This window comes from Capra hircus, chromosome 4 (assembly GCF_001704415.2).
Source record: "Capra hircus breed San Clemente chromosome 4, ASM170441v1, whole genome shotgun sequence".
In the NCBI taxonomy this organism is placed as follows: domain Eukaryota; kingdom Metazoa; phylum Chordata; class Mammalia; order Artiodactyla; family Bovidae; genus Capra; species Capra hircus.
The window spans coordinates 7,381,856-7,399,069 of NC_030811.1; the positions used below are offsets into that span (position 1 = coordinate 7,381,856).

At 42.2% G+C, this 17,214-nt stretch overlaps 2 pseudogenes; one reads left to right on the forward strand and one right to left on the reverse strand.

Annotated features, from left to right (window-relative positions):
• On the reverse strand, positions 5,029-8,579 carry LOC102178348 (annotated as a pseudogene).
• LOC102179752 lies at positions 14,370-16,484 on the forward strand (annotated as a pseudogene).

The following is a 17,214-nucleotide window of genomic DNA, read 5'->3' on the forward strand; positions in this document are numbered from 1 at the left end:
CTTATTTAACTTCTATGCAGAGTACATCATGAGAAATGCAGGGCTGGATGAAGCACAAGCTGGAATCAAGATTGTTAGGAGAAATATCAATAACCTCAGATATGCAGATGACACCACCCTTACAGCCCAAACTGAAGAACTAAAAAGCCTCTTGATGAAAGTGAAACAGGAAAGTGAAAACATTTGCCTCAACTTAACATTCGGAAAACTAAGATCATGGCATCCAGTTCCATCACTTCATGGTAAATAGATGGGGAAACAATGGAAATACTGAAAGACTTTATTTTTCTGCTCCAAAATCACTGCAGATGGTGACTGTAGCCATGAAATTAAAAGATGCTTACTCCTCGGAAAAAAGCTATGACCAACCTGGACAGCATATTAAAAAGCAGAGACATTACTGGGCCAACAAAGGACCATTTAGTCAAAGCTGTGATTTTTTCCAGTAGTCATGTATGGATGTGAGATTTGGACTGTAAAGAAAGCTGAGCACTGAACAATTGATGCTTTTGAACTGTGGTGTTGGAGAAGACTCTTGAGAGTCTCTTGGACTGCAAGGAGATCCAACGAGTCCATCCTAAAGGAAATCAGTTGTGAATATTCATTGGAAGGCCTGATGCTGAAGCTGAAACTCCAATACTTTGGCCACCTGATGCAAAGAACTGTCTCATTGGAAAAGACCCTGTTATAGGGAAAGATTGAAGGCAGGAGGAGAAGGGGATGACAGAGGATGAGATGATTGAATGGCACCAGTGACTCTATGGGCATGAGTCTGAGCAAACTTCAGAGGTTAGTGATGGACAGGGAAGCCTGACATGTTGCAGGCCATGAGATCACAAAGAATGGAGATGACTGAGCAACTGAACTGAACTGACTAGGTTGAATGCCTTCTTAATAGCCTGGAAATGACTTACTACACAGCATCAGTAAATTGGTAAAAGAAAAAAAGAAAAAAGAAAAAACCAGATACCAGAGAGGGAGACTCTTATGCAGCATTAATAATATACATATTTTATATATATATATATATATATATATATATATATATATAGTATATATTGGAGAGGGCCATGGCCACCCACTCCAATATTCTTGCCTGGAGAATCCTCATGGACAGACGAGCCTGGTGGGCTACAGTCCATGGGGTCCCAAAGAGTCGGACATGACTAAGTGACTAAGCATATATGTGTATGTGTGTGTATATGTGTGTGTATATATATATATATATTTAGTCATTCAATCACTCAGTCATGTCTGATTCTTTGCCACCCCATGGACTGCAGCATGCCAGGCTTCCCTGTCCTTCACCTTCTCCTGCAGCTTGCTCAAACTCATGTCCATTGAGTTAGTAATGCCATCCAACCATCTCATCCTTTGTTGTTCCTTTCTCCTCCTGCCTTCAATCTTTCCCAGCATCAGGGTCTTTTCTAATGAGTCAGTTCTTCACAACAGGTGGCCAAAGTATTGGACCTTCAGCTTTAGCATCAGTCCTTCCAAAGAATATTCAGGCTCTTTTCCTTTAGGTTTGACTGATGTGATCTCTGCATAGCCCAAGGGTCTCTCAAGAGCCTTCTCCAACACCACAGTTCAAAAGCATTAATTCTTCAGCAATCAGCTTTCTTTATAGTCCAACTCTCACATCCATACATGACTACTGGAAAACCCATAACTTTCACTATACAGACCTTTGTTGGCAAAGCAATATCTTTGCTGTTTAATACACTGTCTAGATTTGTCATACCTTTGCTTCCATGGAGCAAGCATGCATCTTCTAACTTCATGGCTGCAGTCATCATCCACAGTAATTTTGGAGCCCAAGAAAAGAAAATGTGTCACTGTTTCTACTTTTTCCCTTTCTGCTTGCAATAAAGTGATGGAACCAGGTGCCATGACCTTTGTATTTTGAATGTTGAGTTTTAAGCCAGCTTTTTCACTCTTCTCTTTTACCCTCATCAAGAGGCTCTTTAGTTCCTCTTCAGTTTCTGGCAAAAGGATGGCACCATCTGCGTATCTGAGGTGATTGATATTTTCCTAGCCATCTTGATTCCAGCTTGTGCTTCATCCAGCCCAGCATTTCTCATGATGTTCTCTACATATAAGTTAAGTAAACAGGGTGACAATATACAGCCTTGTTGTACTCGTTTCCCAGTTTTGAACGAGTCTGTTGTTCCATGCAAGGTTCTAAGTGCTGTTTCTTGACCCTCAAACAGATTTCTCAGGAGACAGGTAAGGATGTCTTTTATTCCCATCTCTTGAAGATCACAGTTGTGATCCATACAGTCAAAGGCTTTAGCATAGTCAATGAAACAGAATTAGATGTTTTCTTGAATTCCCTTGCTTTCTCTATGATCCAATGGATGTTGGCAATTTGGTATCTGGTTCCCCTGCTTTTTGTAAACCCAGAATGGAAAATTGTAAATACTATTTTATATATATTATATATGTCTATATGTATATATATCATGCATGTCTTTTTTTAGTCACATTCTTTAAGTATCGTGGAAGGGAGCCAAGTCCCTGGTAATTAGTAAAGCTAGTGGAGGGGATGGAATTCCAGCTGAACTCTTTAAAATCCTGGAAGATGACGCTGTTAACATGCTGCACTCAGTGTGCCAGCAAATCTGAAAAACTCAGCAATGAAAAGTCAGTTTTCATTCCAATCCCACAGAAAGCCAGTGCCAAAGTATGGCAAATAATTACATTGAATACATTTCACTCCATTCTTGGATGTGTCTCAGGGACTTTTAAACTGCACATTCTTATAACAAAACAAGTATTCATGTACCCATGTTTAGATTATTTTGATGAAATGATTAAAGTAATGAGATGGGAAATATATATCAGAATGATTTTCTTTGTCTCATCTATAGCATTAACCTAGGATGCAAGAATAAAAAATTGAATGTATTTATACTGAAAATTACCACTGCAGCTAGCTCGTGTTTTTGTTTTTGTTTTCGTTTTCTCTTAAGCCTGAATTTAATTTTCTTTGAAGGGTGTATGTGGTTCTTTGGGTGAATATTTGCTTGTGTTGTAATACAATACAACACAAGTTGTAACACAATAAATACAACATTACATTATTAATTTACAATGCATTATATTTTACTATAATATTATATTAAAATAATGCAATATTGTATTTATTGTAATACAATAAAGTTGTAATACAATAGCATGTTAAATTCACACCTAAGAATTTTGACTGAGATGCTGATGATGAAAACCATAGAGACCAAGTCTCCGACATTCTGCAGAGTGAAACCGAATCTGTCCGCTCAGAGTGATCGCCTCTTCAGGAGTCCTGTGCTTCTTTGCCAGGTGCTTCTCATATCCTTGAATCTTTGCTAACTTCCCTGGTGGCTCAGACGGTAAAGTGTTTGCCTTACAATGCGGGAGACCTGGCTTCAATCCCTGGGTTGAGAAGATCCTTTGGAGAAGGAAATGGTAACCCACTCCAGTACTCTTGCCTGGAAAATCCCATGGACAAAGGAGCATGGTAGGCTACAGTCCACGGGGTCGCAAAGAGTCGAACATGACTGAGCAACTTCACTTCACTTTAGCGACTAAACAACAGCAATATTTTCTTTCCAATAGTATGTTAGTTTCTACTGTACAGCAAAGTGAGTCAGCTATAGATAAATCGCAGCTATATTAAAGGTTCAGTCCTATTTGTTTTGGGGAAGTCAGGGCAAGGCACATGTCCTCTTTTGGACAGAATGGGTGAGGGCCTGGAGAAGATGATTTTAAGATGACCAAGGAGGGAGAGTTGGCATAGGTCACATGTGACGTCCAGACCATGTTGGGAGAACATGGGAATGTGCTTGGGGAAAGCCTACAGTTACTAGGTGAAGAGGACCCATTGGAAGAGGAGAAAAGGGACAGGAATGTCTCTATTTTATCCATAGATTTAAAAGAATCTTTGCAGCAGGAAAGCCACAAAGGTCTCAGAAACCTCAGTTACACGTAATATCTACCAATACATAAGGGATGAATCCAAGGAGAATGTAGACTTTGACTGACAGAGGGGTTGAGAATGTGGCTCAAACTTTCTGTGGGGAAAAAGAGGAGGGGAGATGTCTGGGGGGTGGACCAAGTGTACACCAAAATCATCTTGAACTTTTGCAAAACCTGAAATTCATCCCTGTGTTCTTAGCAATCTCCTTGTGAGTAGTGGTGCTTTCCAAGAAAAAAAAAAAATTCTAATTTGCACAAATATGAGAGAACAGAAAAGTTTTATTAAAATAACAATAAGCAAACAATTCATCTGCATGGGGCAGCTGTTAGTTTCACCAGAAAAGGAGAGAACTGGTTATTCAGCAAACTGGTTGTTGTTGGTCAAAGATTTCCTACAAATACATCTGAACACACCAAGCATTATTCTCTTATCTGTTGAATATCTTTTGGGATTTTTGGCATTTCAGGTAGTTGAGTTCTGAAAGATTTATTTGGCAGAGAACTCTTTGTTCATAATGATAAGGAACATTGAACTTTGTTCAATTCGTAAGAAACAATTTGAGGCCTTCAGTAAAATTATAAGCAAACAATTTTCCATTCATCTAGAAGGATGTCTATCAGTATCTCCTTCTGTAAGCTTGACTAATGGAAAGAATTGATCTTTCTAATAAACTATAAGGGTAAGATGATCAGTGCCGTCTAAAGACAAAATAAGTGAGAAAAAGCTATAGGGGAAGATCACCCACCAATCTAGAAAAAATCTAGAGGGGAACTCTTTTCTAGGGATAAAGAGAGAAAGCTCAGGGCCATCTTCTTTGGTCTCCTGCATTCCCTGTCTTGGTGTCTCTGAGAAAGAATTCACAAATAGGGAGCATCAATACTTTCTGCTTTGGAGTTTCACAAGTTGAGAATTTATCCCTTTCCTGTTAAATCAATCAAACATATACCAATTATCAACAGTGAACTTTACGCTCCTTAGCCCTGAGAGTCTCAGAGAAAAAAGAGAATGCTCTGAGTTACATGGGGCAGGACCACCCAAAAATATGCAGGAAATATAGAAAGATTTTCTGCTTAATCCTTAAACAGAGAGAAGACAAAGGAAGCAACCTGTAACAAGTTAAAAATGACTTCAAGTATCTTATTCTGACTCAAAACATCATCTCTGGCTGTTTGCTGCCTTGAAACCCAGTGAGCCTCCATTTCTGCCAATTGCCTTTTCATTTGCACCTTCCACTCTTGCTGCTTTAGTTCATCCTGCAGCTTTCCAATTTCCTCTTAGAACTTCTCTTTTATCTGAGATTTAGCTTTCTCGATTTAGCTTTCTCGAGCTCTTCTCTGTAATTTTCTTGTAACACTTGGGTTTCTTTCTGAATCTCCTCCTCGGTCTTCTGATACAGGCTATTTGTGCAGTATCTACCACTGTACTTGTTCACCACATCCTGGACCAGGGCCAGCAGCTGCTCCCTCTGGTCCTCCTGCTCAGCTCCTGTGGCCTTGTTGTTGAAAACATGGTAGCAATCTCTGAACTTGCGAATCAGCTCTTGGATGGCTGTAGGAGCTTGCTTTAAGTAATCACGGAAATCCATGCCTTCTAAGTCATCTTTCCGGGTGAATAAGAGAATCATGTGTTCCCTAGCTCTCTCTCCAAACATCGTCAGGATCTCCTCTGTGGCTTTCTGGTCTTCGGGTGTGTAACGGCCTAGTGGGATGACCAGGAGCAGAGCATGAGGCCCCGGGGAGGTCAGCACCATGCAGCGGGTAATCTCCTTGTGAGTCTCAGCATCTGGGGCCTCCGTGTCAAAGAGGCCAGGTGTGTCCATGACGACAACCTCTCTCCCCTTCCAGGTGCTGCTTCCTTTCTCACAGTGCTTGGTGATGGATACAGCTGAAAAGATAGATGGAAACACTTTCTCTCTGAGGATGCTGTTTCTTATTTCGCTTCTTCCTGCCCCAGTCTTACCCACTAAGACAAGTCTCAGCTGGGAATCTCCAGGGTTTGCAAGCCCTGGAACATCAGGAAACAGAAGACCCAGTGTTAGAATGAACTTGAACTGTCTCCCCTGCAAGGCTCCCGCCCACTGAATAAATATTCAACCCATTGGAAGGACTGATGCCAATACTTTGGCCACCTGATGCAAAGAGCAGACTCACTGGAAAAGAATCTGAGGCTGGGAAAGGTTGAAGGCAAAAGGAGAAGGGGGTGGCATAGGATAAAATGGCTAGACAGCATCACCAAATCAATGGACATGAATTTGCACAAACTCTAGGAGAGAGTGGAGGACAGAGGAACCTGGCAAGCTGCACTCCATGGGCATGACTTAGCAACTGAACAACAATAACAACAGATATTCTTTAGGATCCCTTTCAGCTTCTTACTCTGACCTTGTGGAAGCAAATGGCTCATAGAGGAGGAAACAATGTGGTTAAGAAGAGGACTCTGAGTTGCTACCAGTAGCTGTTTTTCATAAGATAGGAGGTAAGAAAATTGACTATACATATTTGACTTCCTAGGAAAGTCGAAGGTTAATATCAGAACAGTAGGGCACAGCAATTGAAACCTGAATTTAAACACCAAATCATCTACCAGCTCTTTCTGTGCTGGTATTCCGCAAGTCTCTGCATATCTCTGCAATGTGTCTATAAAGTCAAAGTCCTCTGGATTTGTCAGGCATAGACCCCAGATCAGAGGAAGGCAATTGACAATCACAAGTGAAAGCCTGTTTTTTCCAAGAAGGCAGACCTTGCCAGCTGGCCCTTGAACTTAAGGGTCTGTTCCTACATGAGGAATCCTGTTATATCTACTCATTTCTGCTTTGAGACAATGCCTACATTATCCCATGCACAACATCATAGACACTGTAACCAACTCCAGGTTATTTTCAGAGCCATCACCATTCACCCAGGTCCTCAGACTGGAAAGCTAGGAGTTGCCCTTGACTCCCCTCTTTCCCCACTTTGCAGACCCAACCCATCAGCATGTTCTCTTGGCTCCAAATCTGTTTGCTTGTCTCTGTTTTGAAGATCATCATTCCAGTCCAGATTCCATTACCACCCCTGCCTCAGCAATCTCCTAACAGGTGTCTCCACTTCTGCTTTGTCCCTTTCAGTCTATTCTGTGATGCGGGCTAACCATGAAAAAATATCAGTCAAATGGGACCAGGAACTTGTAGAAACCCCTCCTATGATGTCCACAAAATCTGTAGTTAATCTCCATCTCCCACACTTTCTGATGAAGTATTTGCTGCTCCTGGAATCCCTAAGGCAGAGTTTTCCCCATTTGAGAACTAGAATCCCAGGATAAAAGAAGCAAATTTCCCAACGCTACAAACACTTGATATGAGATGGCTAAGGTTTATCTAAAAAAAATGCACACAAGAATTCAGAGTATTCTTAATAGTTGGCCTCACAATAGAAGCTCCAACCTAAGGAGATCCCAGGGCATTGGCTGGCCTTAGAGAGAGGCTGTAGGAAATTCATGGCCCAGCAGTAAAAAGGCACCAAGGCCAGTGCCAACACTGCAACCACGGGCCAATTCTGATAATGAATGGATGGCAACCTCTGAAGATGGCAGCCATAGCCACGAAGGAGTCCATCTCTGCACTCGTGCCTCTTGGGAAGGTGGAGTCTCAGCTCCTCTCATCAAGACACTGGGTCTGTTTCTCCAACCCTTCAGTCTGACTGGGCCATGTGACTTTCTGTGGATCATAGGATCATGGAAACATGGTTAAGTGGAGAATCCAAAAGCACTGACGCATTGTGCTTTGCCTTCTCTTTCTGATTTTTGGAACCCTACACCTGCCCTGGACTAGCCTACTTGATGAGGGACACAAGGCCCTGTTATCCCTGTCTGCTGGCTGACCCAGAGCTTGCTGACCACCAGACATGTCTGTGAGGTTACCCAAGATTATTGTGTTGCATCCTGAACCACCAGCCAAGCACCCACACATGAGTCTGTCTGGCTGAGATTAGCCAGGTTGGTCCAGACCCAAGCACAGCCCAAATGAGTGACCCTCAAAATTAAGAGCCAACTAAATGGCTGCTGTTTTAGGTTCCTAAATTGTGGGGTGATTTGCTAAACCAGCAAAAGCTCAAATGATAGAATCTATTCCTAGGACAAAGGGGTAGAGGGAGGGTTATATGAGAAACGGAGTGATCAGTCTGTTGAGTGTGTTGCTTAGAGTGAGGCCCCTGGGAGCAGGGAAATTAGGGGCCTGAATGAGGCATTGATCACCCCCATGTTCCTCCTTCCCAGTCCTCTCGGACTGAAGAGAGGGGCAGAGAAATTACCTGGGAGGCTGCAACTCCTGATCCGTGTGCCCACATGGCAGGAAGTAGCAAGTAAGAAACCTTATCAAGCTCAGGAGCAGTCAGGGTATTGGAACTCTCCTCCTGCTCACTGTTAAGCTACATCACAAGGAGGATGCAGAGAGGGTGGAGAGAATGAGAGAGCAGAGCAAATGAAGGGAAATTGAGAAATGTGGTTGAAAATGTTTTGCTCTTGTATATGTTGGCTGGATGACAGGGCAGGAGAGTCCCAGACCTCCCCTCCAAGTCTGGCTGCCCTCCCCAAGCATCCTCTCACCATGGCTGCTCCTGGGTTCGCTGAGGTACTGGGTGGCCATTGCGGTTTGGATTCCTGGGAATAGAGAGACAGAATTATGTTATTACAGGGACATGCAGAACAAACCAGAAACATCAGTCTCCTGTAAACAACACTTTCCCTTTCTTCAGAAACTTGCTACTCGATCTCTCCTCTTTTCTCAATACTTATTCCTGCTCTCAGTCTCATTTTCAGACTGTCATTTTTCTTTACAGAAATGTAAGTGCTTCAGGTGCTTCCTTGGCACTGGTGCTGGGTGCCCTTCCCTCCTCTATTCAGTGAATTATTGCTCTGAGTGCCATTTATATATCGTCTGCAGCCTAGACCCTACTCAGAGTTCCAACCTTTCCTATCCCATTCAAATCCTCCATTTGGCAATTTTGTGGGCATCTCAAACCAATTTGGACAAAATGAAACCCTGATCTCTATCCCCAGCCTGGTTCACATTTCAGTAAGTGGCATCATGAAACGGCTCAAGCAGAACTTCGAGGTCATCTCTAAAACACTTCTTTCCTCACTTCTTCACAGTCCATCACTAAATCCCATAGATTTTTGTTCCCCAAATGAAAAATTATCCATTTCTGCCCATCTCCATGTGAGTCTAATCCTATCATTTGGCTGCAATATAATAGGCTCCCATGATACTGTATCTTCTATCCCTCCTCTACTCAATAGTCAGATGCCTTTATAAAATTTATAATCAAAGGATAACTGCTTTACAGTGTTGTATTGGATTCTACCAAACATCAACATGAATCAGTCATAGGTTTACCCATGTTCACTCCCACTTGAACATCCCTCCCACCTCTCTCTTGTTTTCAAGATTATGAACTGTTCCCTCTGTACTTGAACCAAGAGTCTCATGCCTTATAGCATCCAGTTTATGAGTAATTATAAATTTCTCTTGCAGCCCTTGCCATGGCCTGCTGTTCTTTTATTCTTCCTGTCTCCTACATCTCACGTTTTTGATTTTGCACATGATGAGAAATGGTGAGAAACGCTAGCTGCTGTTGTTGACTTTGTTGTATCTTTATCGTTCTTATCCAGACTATACAGAAAAACAAACACATAATTAATAGCACTCCCATAACCAGAGCAAGGCTATGGTTTTTCCAGTGGTCATGTATGGATGTAAGAGTTCGACTGTGAAGAAAGCTGAGCACCGAAGAATTGATGCTTTTGAAATGTGGTGTTGGAGAAGACTCTTGAGAGTCTCTTGGACTGCAAGGAGATCCAACTAGCCTATTCTGAAGGAGATCAGCCCTGGGATTTGTTTGGAGGTAATGATGCTAAAGCTGCAACTCCAGTACTTTGGCCACCTCATGAGAAGAGTTAACTCACTGGAAAAGACTCTGATGCTGGGAGGGATTGAAGGCAGGAGGAGAAAGGGACAACAGAGGATGAGATGCCTGGATGGCATCACTGACTCGATGGACGTGAGTCTGAGTGAACTCCAGGATTTGGTGATGGACAGGGAGGCCTGGCGTGCTGTAATTCATGGGGTCGCAAAGAGTTGGACATGACTGAGCGACTGAACTGAACCAGAGCAATTCCGTATCCAAATGTCTTGATCTGTTTTAAGGGATTAAGAAAAGAAAGATTATCAGCAACAGTATCAAGAAAATCTGATCCAGAAATTACATCAAGATGTTTATTAAAATCTTTTAGTTTCTTGTTGTAGATCTTGAATATCTACAGAAATATTACCTGGGTTCAATAGGTGTTGTTTAACTTTATCCCAGTTGAATTGTGTCTTCTTATATCTGAAAGCCATTACACAAAAGGAAGTATAGTTCCAATCACATCTTGGTCTCACCTGTTTTTGTAAACTGATTAACTGATCTCCTAATGAAATAACAGATTGTTGAAGATCAGCCACTTGGGAGGCCAACTTTCCATCAATTTTTTGTTGAGTGGTCCAAAGGACATTGGCATCTTTATGCCATTCTTGTACAAAATGAACTGTTTGTAAAGATTTATGAAGAGCCATTCTGGCCATGGCTGCCACAGTGGCAATAGGGATCATGCCTAAGATGGCAGCAATGAGCAATCCCAAAACATGTTTAACACACTTAAGATTTTTCAATATTTCTTCAATAACATATAATGTAGGGCTTTCGTGCCAAGGTCGTTGTAACTCAATTGGAACCTATTCAACTGGAATCATTCTGGTTTTCAGAATGTAAATACTCTGCCAACTTTCATCAAAAGGAATGGTATTGTTTATACATGTATAAAACGAACAGTTAATACATGTTACTAATCCCAAATTGGGGTCATATTTTGTTGGTCTGATCATGAAAACCATAGGAATTCTTACACAAGTCTGAATAGTGTGGGTAGAGTTTTTTTGTAAAATTAAATGTAGCTTTTGCATCATTTAAAATATAGTCAGTATATCATGCCTTCCAAGCGATTAGTTCTTTCAATGCCATGGGCATTTTCCGTGTGTCATCATGCACAGGATAATGATCTAAACGAGGCACAGGGGGAGCTAATCCTACCCCATGCCATACAAGGGGTTGACTACCATAAGTACTAATTGCCTATCATTATATATCCATGAGAAAGACACTTTATATTAAATAAGTTTAGGGGCTCCTCGGGGTCTGCAATCCAAACTGGAGCCTTCTGCAACATTTAATAATAAGTGGCCTTCTGATCCTTTACATAATTTCCATCTTAACCAATTTTCAATACCATGGCTAGTATCAGCAACACAGTCAGGAAGGTCAGGCAGATTCATCATGCTGGAAGTTTCCTCTTTTTCTAAAAAGGTAAGGGCAGTTAACAGAAAGAGGGAAGTCTTATCGGCATTTGATTCCTTGACAACTGACAGCCATTTTTGATATACTGTTTTAAGACATATACTTCCAAGACCAATACAAATAGGAGTGGCACCAGAGCCAATAGTGTAATTTATCAACTGACTCCCTTCTTCTTCCTTTACAGTCTGTTTTAATGTGTCCTAATTTTCCACATTGGTGACATCTCATATCTGTCTTTTTATTAGCTTTAGACAATGCTTGAGCCAGAAGTTGCATTTTATATGGTTCTACCCAATATCCTGGCAAACTTTAAGATATTCTCCTAGAGCGGCACCCTGTACTTTGAGATGCTGAATTACCTATTTACACTCTGAGTTAGTATTGTCATAAGCAAGCACTTGCATCAGCAAATCTCTCAAACCAGGTTGTGAGACTATTTTATTTAACTTTTGACATAGCCTGACAATAAATCTACATAATTTTCCCCATTTGATTACTTATTTTGGGTAAATGAAATCGAGCCTTGTCTGGGTGGATTTATTCTCTCCCAGGCTTTTAAACCTATCATTCTCACTTTAGTGAGTAATTGGTCATCAAATTGTAACTGAGTGGGCATCAAAATGTACCCCACTACCCATTAATTGATCAAGTGTTCTATCAACTGGTGGGTTGGCTGTCGCATTTCTGCAAGCTTGTTGATTTGCCTCATCTTACCATTAGGTCCTAAATTGTAAAACTTCTCAGGTGGATAGGCAAGTTCTGGCTATCATTTCCCAATCATAAGTAATTAGCCGTTTAGCTTGTGAAAGTCCCTGAATTAGTCCTATGGTATTGGAGGATTAGTTCCATATTGGGTACATGCCTGTTTCATCTCCTTCATGGTTTTAAATAGTATGGCATTATAATCATAATGCATTCTTCCTTGTGAGAACTGAGGATCTCGTGGGATTTGAGTTACAGCCATAGGCAGAAACAGGGTCTTCATCCCCCTGCAACTGTGCCATAGAACTCCTTTTTGTACAAGTGGTTTAAAAGCAAAGTCATCATCCCAAGGGGTTTCAGGATTGAAAGGAGGGATCTCAACAAAAGGTGCAGTTGACCGAGTAAGAAAGATTTGGTCTTGACTTTTATCATTCTTTTGGCTCTTATTTTTCATTTCATTGATTGTTTCTCTTCCTCATCACCTATGTTATCATATAAATTCATTTTCTCCATTTGTTCTTGTATTTGTTCTCCAGAATCCCCTGAATCCTAGGCTTTGGATTGCAGTGGTCCTAAAGCTATGCTAGTAAGATTCCTTACTGACCATACAGACAAAATATCTGACTTTGTTCTGTCATTGCTAAGTTGTGTCTGGCTCTTTGTGACCCCATGGCCTGTAGACCGCCAGGCTCTTCTGTCCATGGGATTCTGCAAGCAAGAACATTGGAGTGGGTAACCATTGCTCTCTCTAGAGTATCTTCCTGACTCAGGGATAAAATGCATGTGTTCTGTATTGCAGGCAGATTCTTTACCAGTGAGCCACCTGAGAAGCCCCAAGACATGTTACTTTGAAGGCTACAGGGCCTACGTGGGAGAGTGAGAAGGCGTGGGAAGCAGAGACCCCACTCTTATAGGGCATGGACAAAATCTCACATGCTCTGAGTTCCAGTGCAGAAGCAGTGATAAGACAGGAGCCTGAGGGAGACCTACTTGCTGATCTTGGAGAGCTGCCCAGAGAGGCAAAAGGCAACTGTAATATATATATATATATGTATATATATATATATATATATATTTGTGTGTGTATATATATCTGTTCTTGGGTTGGAAGAATCAATATTGTGAAAATGCCTGTCACAATATTGTTCTATACTATCCAAAGTAATCTACAGACTGTATGCAATTTCTGTCAAATAACAATGGCATTCCTCACAGAATTAGAACACAACATTTTACTATTTGTATGGGAACACAAATGACCGTGGATAGCCAAAACAATCTTGCCAATAAAATGAACAACATAGAAGAAGTGGACAAATTCTTAGAAAGGTACAATCTCCCAACAGTGAACCAGGGAAAAAAATATATATGAATAGACTAATAACCAGTTGTATAGTCTTCCCATTGGGAAATCTAACCCAGTCTCCCACTTGACAGGTGGGGAGACTGGTAAAGAATCCACCTGCAATGCAGGAGACCCAGGTTTGCTCCCTGGGTTGAGAAGATCCCCTGGAGATGAGAAAGGCTACCCACTCCAGGATTCTGGCCTGGAGAATTCCATGGACTATACAGTCCATGGGATCACAAAGAGTCAGACACAACCGAGCAACTTTTACTTTCACAATAACTAGTCATGAAACTGAATGTGTTATTCAAACCAAGAAATAAAAGTCCAGGACCAGATGACTTCACAAGTGAATTCTACCAAACATTTATGAAAATGTTAACAGCTATCCTTCTCAAATGATTTCAAAAAATTGCAGAGGAAAAAATACTTCCAAACTCATTGTATGAGGCCAGCATCACTCTGATATCAAAATCAGAAAAGATAACACACAAAATAAAAGTAAGGCCAATATCACTGATGAACATATATGCAAAAGTCCTCAACAAAATATTAACAAACCGTGCTGGGTTCTCTCTCTGAACCTCCCAGATAGTGCCTGCGTGCCACTCCCCTGCCCTGGCTGGGCCCTCCTCTTACAGGGGCCAGGGAATGGGTGGGCAAGGGATTGATAGGTTAAAGGGATGCCTGCCTAGATGTGGGTGCCTCTGCCCACACCATCTTATTCCCTCAGTCCCGCCATGATGGAAGATGAACCTTGAAGCCAGGTTGTGTGGGGATGGCCCAGACTCAAGCAATTTGGAAAAGTCTCTTGACCCAGAAATCACAGAGAGCTAGCTATTCCAAAGTAGATGGAATGCACTCAACCTAGTTTGGCCTGAAAATAGAAAGTGAGAAGAGCATCCTGGACCAGTTGCACTGAGGACTGAAGAGCTCCTGTGTGAATTCGCCAATCTGATTGACTTGCTCAGGGAGGCTGGAACGTCTATCCCCGGAAATGTCTTTGAAAAATAAAAAGCAATATAATCTTTCATCTGAGGACTCCATTGCAGAAACAATCAATACAGCTCTCCATGTAGGATCCCTCTGGAGCAGGAAGAGGAATCATGTAACAGCTTCCAGTGATTTGAGACCAATGATCAATGCAGACCTTATCCTAGGGTCCACTTGGAGTCTTAAGAGAAACCAGATACTAACTTCAGACAATTTATCACAAAAAAACTAGAGTTGTCAGTGCCATCCAACCAAACCCCAAAATATCATTTTTGGTTTCCTTCCTGTTTTGCACTGGCTCCCAAAATATAATCTGAAGAAAAATATTTGAGGAGATGTGCTGGCTGGCTTGATTGTGGGCATCTTGTTGGTGCCCCAGCCCACTGCTTATTCTCTCTCGCCTGGCCAGGAACATATAGATGGTCTACATACATCTTTTGTCGGCTTCATTTACTTCCTATTGGGGACTTCCATCACATCTCTGTGGGCATTTTGGAGTGTTGTGTCTTACGATCAGTCAGCTGTAGTTGACTGAGAACTGTACAGAGCTGGCTATGACGCTGCCAATGTTGCTCCTTCTTTGGGAATGGTTTCAGATGGGAGCACATTATTAAGCCAGACATCAGGCAAGATATGTAACACAAGTAGCTATGACATTATAGTTGACAGGACGGTAACCTTTAAGGTTGGAGTGTATCAGGCAGCCACGGGCTCTATCAAGCAGGCTTTGTTTCAGTCTATCCTCAGGTGCCTTGCTGAGGGGATTTGTCACCTGTGCCTCCTTCACAGCTGTTACATCTCAGGCCAAGTATCTCCCTGGACTCAGACTCCCTTGGAGTAATGGTGGGGATTATTCATCACTGACGGTGAAAGTGTTAGTCGCTCAGTCATGTCCGACTCTTTGTGACCCCATGGACTATAGCCCACCAGGTTCCTCTGTCCATGGGGCTTTTCCAGGCAAGAATACCGGAGTGGGTTGCCATGCCCTCCTCCAAGGGATCTTCTTGACCCTTGGATACAATCTGTGTCTCTTATGTCTCCTGCATTGGCAGGCTGGTTTTTCACCACTAGCCCACCCTGGAAAGCCAAATCTCTGGAAAGCCCTATGTAAATTTAAGAATCTGCCCAAGATATGGGAGTTTCCTGGTAGCTCAGCTGGTAAAGGATCTGCCTGCGATGCAGGAGACTCCCATTCGATCCCTGGGTTGGGAAAATCTCCTGGAGAAGGGAACATCTACCCACTGCAGTATCCCGGCCTACAGAATTCCATGAACAATGTGGAGAATTAGCCAAATAGATACAGTTATCTGGTTTGGTACTATGCTGTCTTCTGAACTAAGTACTGAAATAGGCCTGCTTATTGCAGTTGGTTTTTCTATGTTTTGGCTCATCCTCTACACTCAGAAGTCAAAGACTTCACTGCTTGGTCCAGCAAAAGAGCCTGAAATCTTTGAATCCATGTCTGCCTACAAGAACTGTCAGGCTAAATCAGCCATCAAGGTTGTCCACTTTGAATCCACTCTCTATTACATGAAGAGAGAATATTGTAAATCTTCTTTAGAAGACAACCCTGCTCTCAATCCAGTGTTAGTAAGTTTGGCTCAGTTCAGTAGCTCAGTCATGTCCGACTCTTTGCAACCCCATGGACTGCAGCACACCAGGCCTCCCTGTCCATCACCAAATCCCAGAGCTTACTGAAATTCATGTCCATTGAGTCGGTGATGCCACCAATCATCTCATAGGCAGCTCGGAAGAAGGTAGCTAAGAAAAAGATCAAAAGGGAAACAGCCACTCTCGGTGGAAACCAGGATCAGTGCGACTTTCCCATGATTCCTTAGAGTTCCACACCATTGTGACTGACTGCAGTGCAGTACAGCTTTTAGATCCAGCAGGGATCCACATGATGAAAGAAGTTCTCAGGGTTAATGAGACCATCGGCATCCAGGTTCTGCTGGCTGAGTGCAATCCCTCTGTGAGGGACTCCCTGGCCCAGGGAGAGTACTGGAGAAATGAAGAGGAAAATCTCTTTTACAGTGTATGTGAGGCATGACTTTTGTAGAAGACTCAAAATTTGAAAGATATGTATGTTTCCAATGGTCTCAGCTTTTCCAGTGATTGAGAGTAGATGGAAGGGAGGAATACTGTCTAGCCAGTTGTTTAAAATTTCAGGTGTGCAGCATTTTGTACCCTGAACCTGGAAATTGTTGCCCCCTGGAGACTTTGGCCTTTTGGATGGACAGAACTGTTCCTTTGAAGCTGATAGCCTTTGTTGATACACAAATGCAGCAGAGCTTTTAGTTAGGCAGAATCAAAAAGAAGAAACTGCCGAGGTTTTCAGCTTTCTTGCACATATGGAATCAAATGAATATCTGTTGAATCGAAATGTAGAGTAAACCCCAAAGTTAATGACCATCTTGTTAGGAGATAAGCGTCTGGACTCTTCCTTCCTCAGGAGGTGAAGGGGTAAAGGTGGCATTTACATGAGAAGTGCTGGAGCCTGTTTGGCAGGGCTCCCTAGAGAGGGAGTAGAAAGGATACTGTGTCTGCTAGTGTAACAGCAGGTCGAGAAGCTTCCTAAGTGTAGGGTAGTAACTAGACAAGCTTGTACTCACTTTTGGCTTCCCTGGTGCTTGTCTTCCCTGCCCCACCAGATGGCACTCAGATCTCTGACAGTTCTCAGGCAAAGTCTTACCAGGAGTCTAATGGCTGAGCAGGTTTGCAAAATCCTACCAGCCAGCCCCACTTTATACAGAACACTCTTGAGGATGCATTTGATGTTTCTAGTCAGCCTTTTTTCTTTAGGGTAAGTAGGTAAGAAAAGAACTCAAAATCAGCCGACACAATGAGAA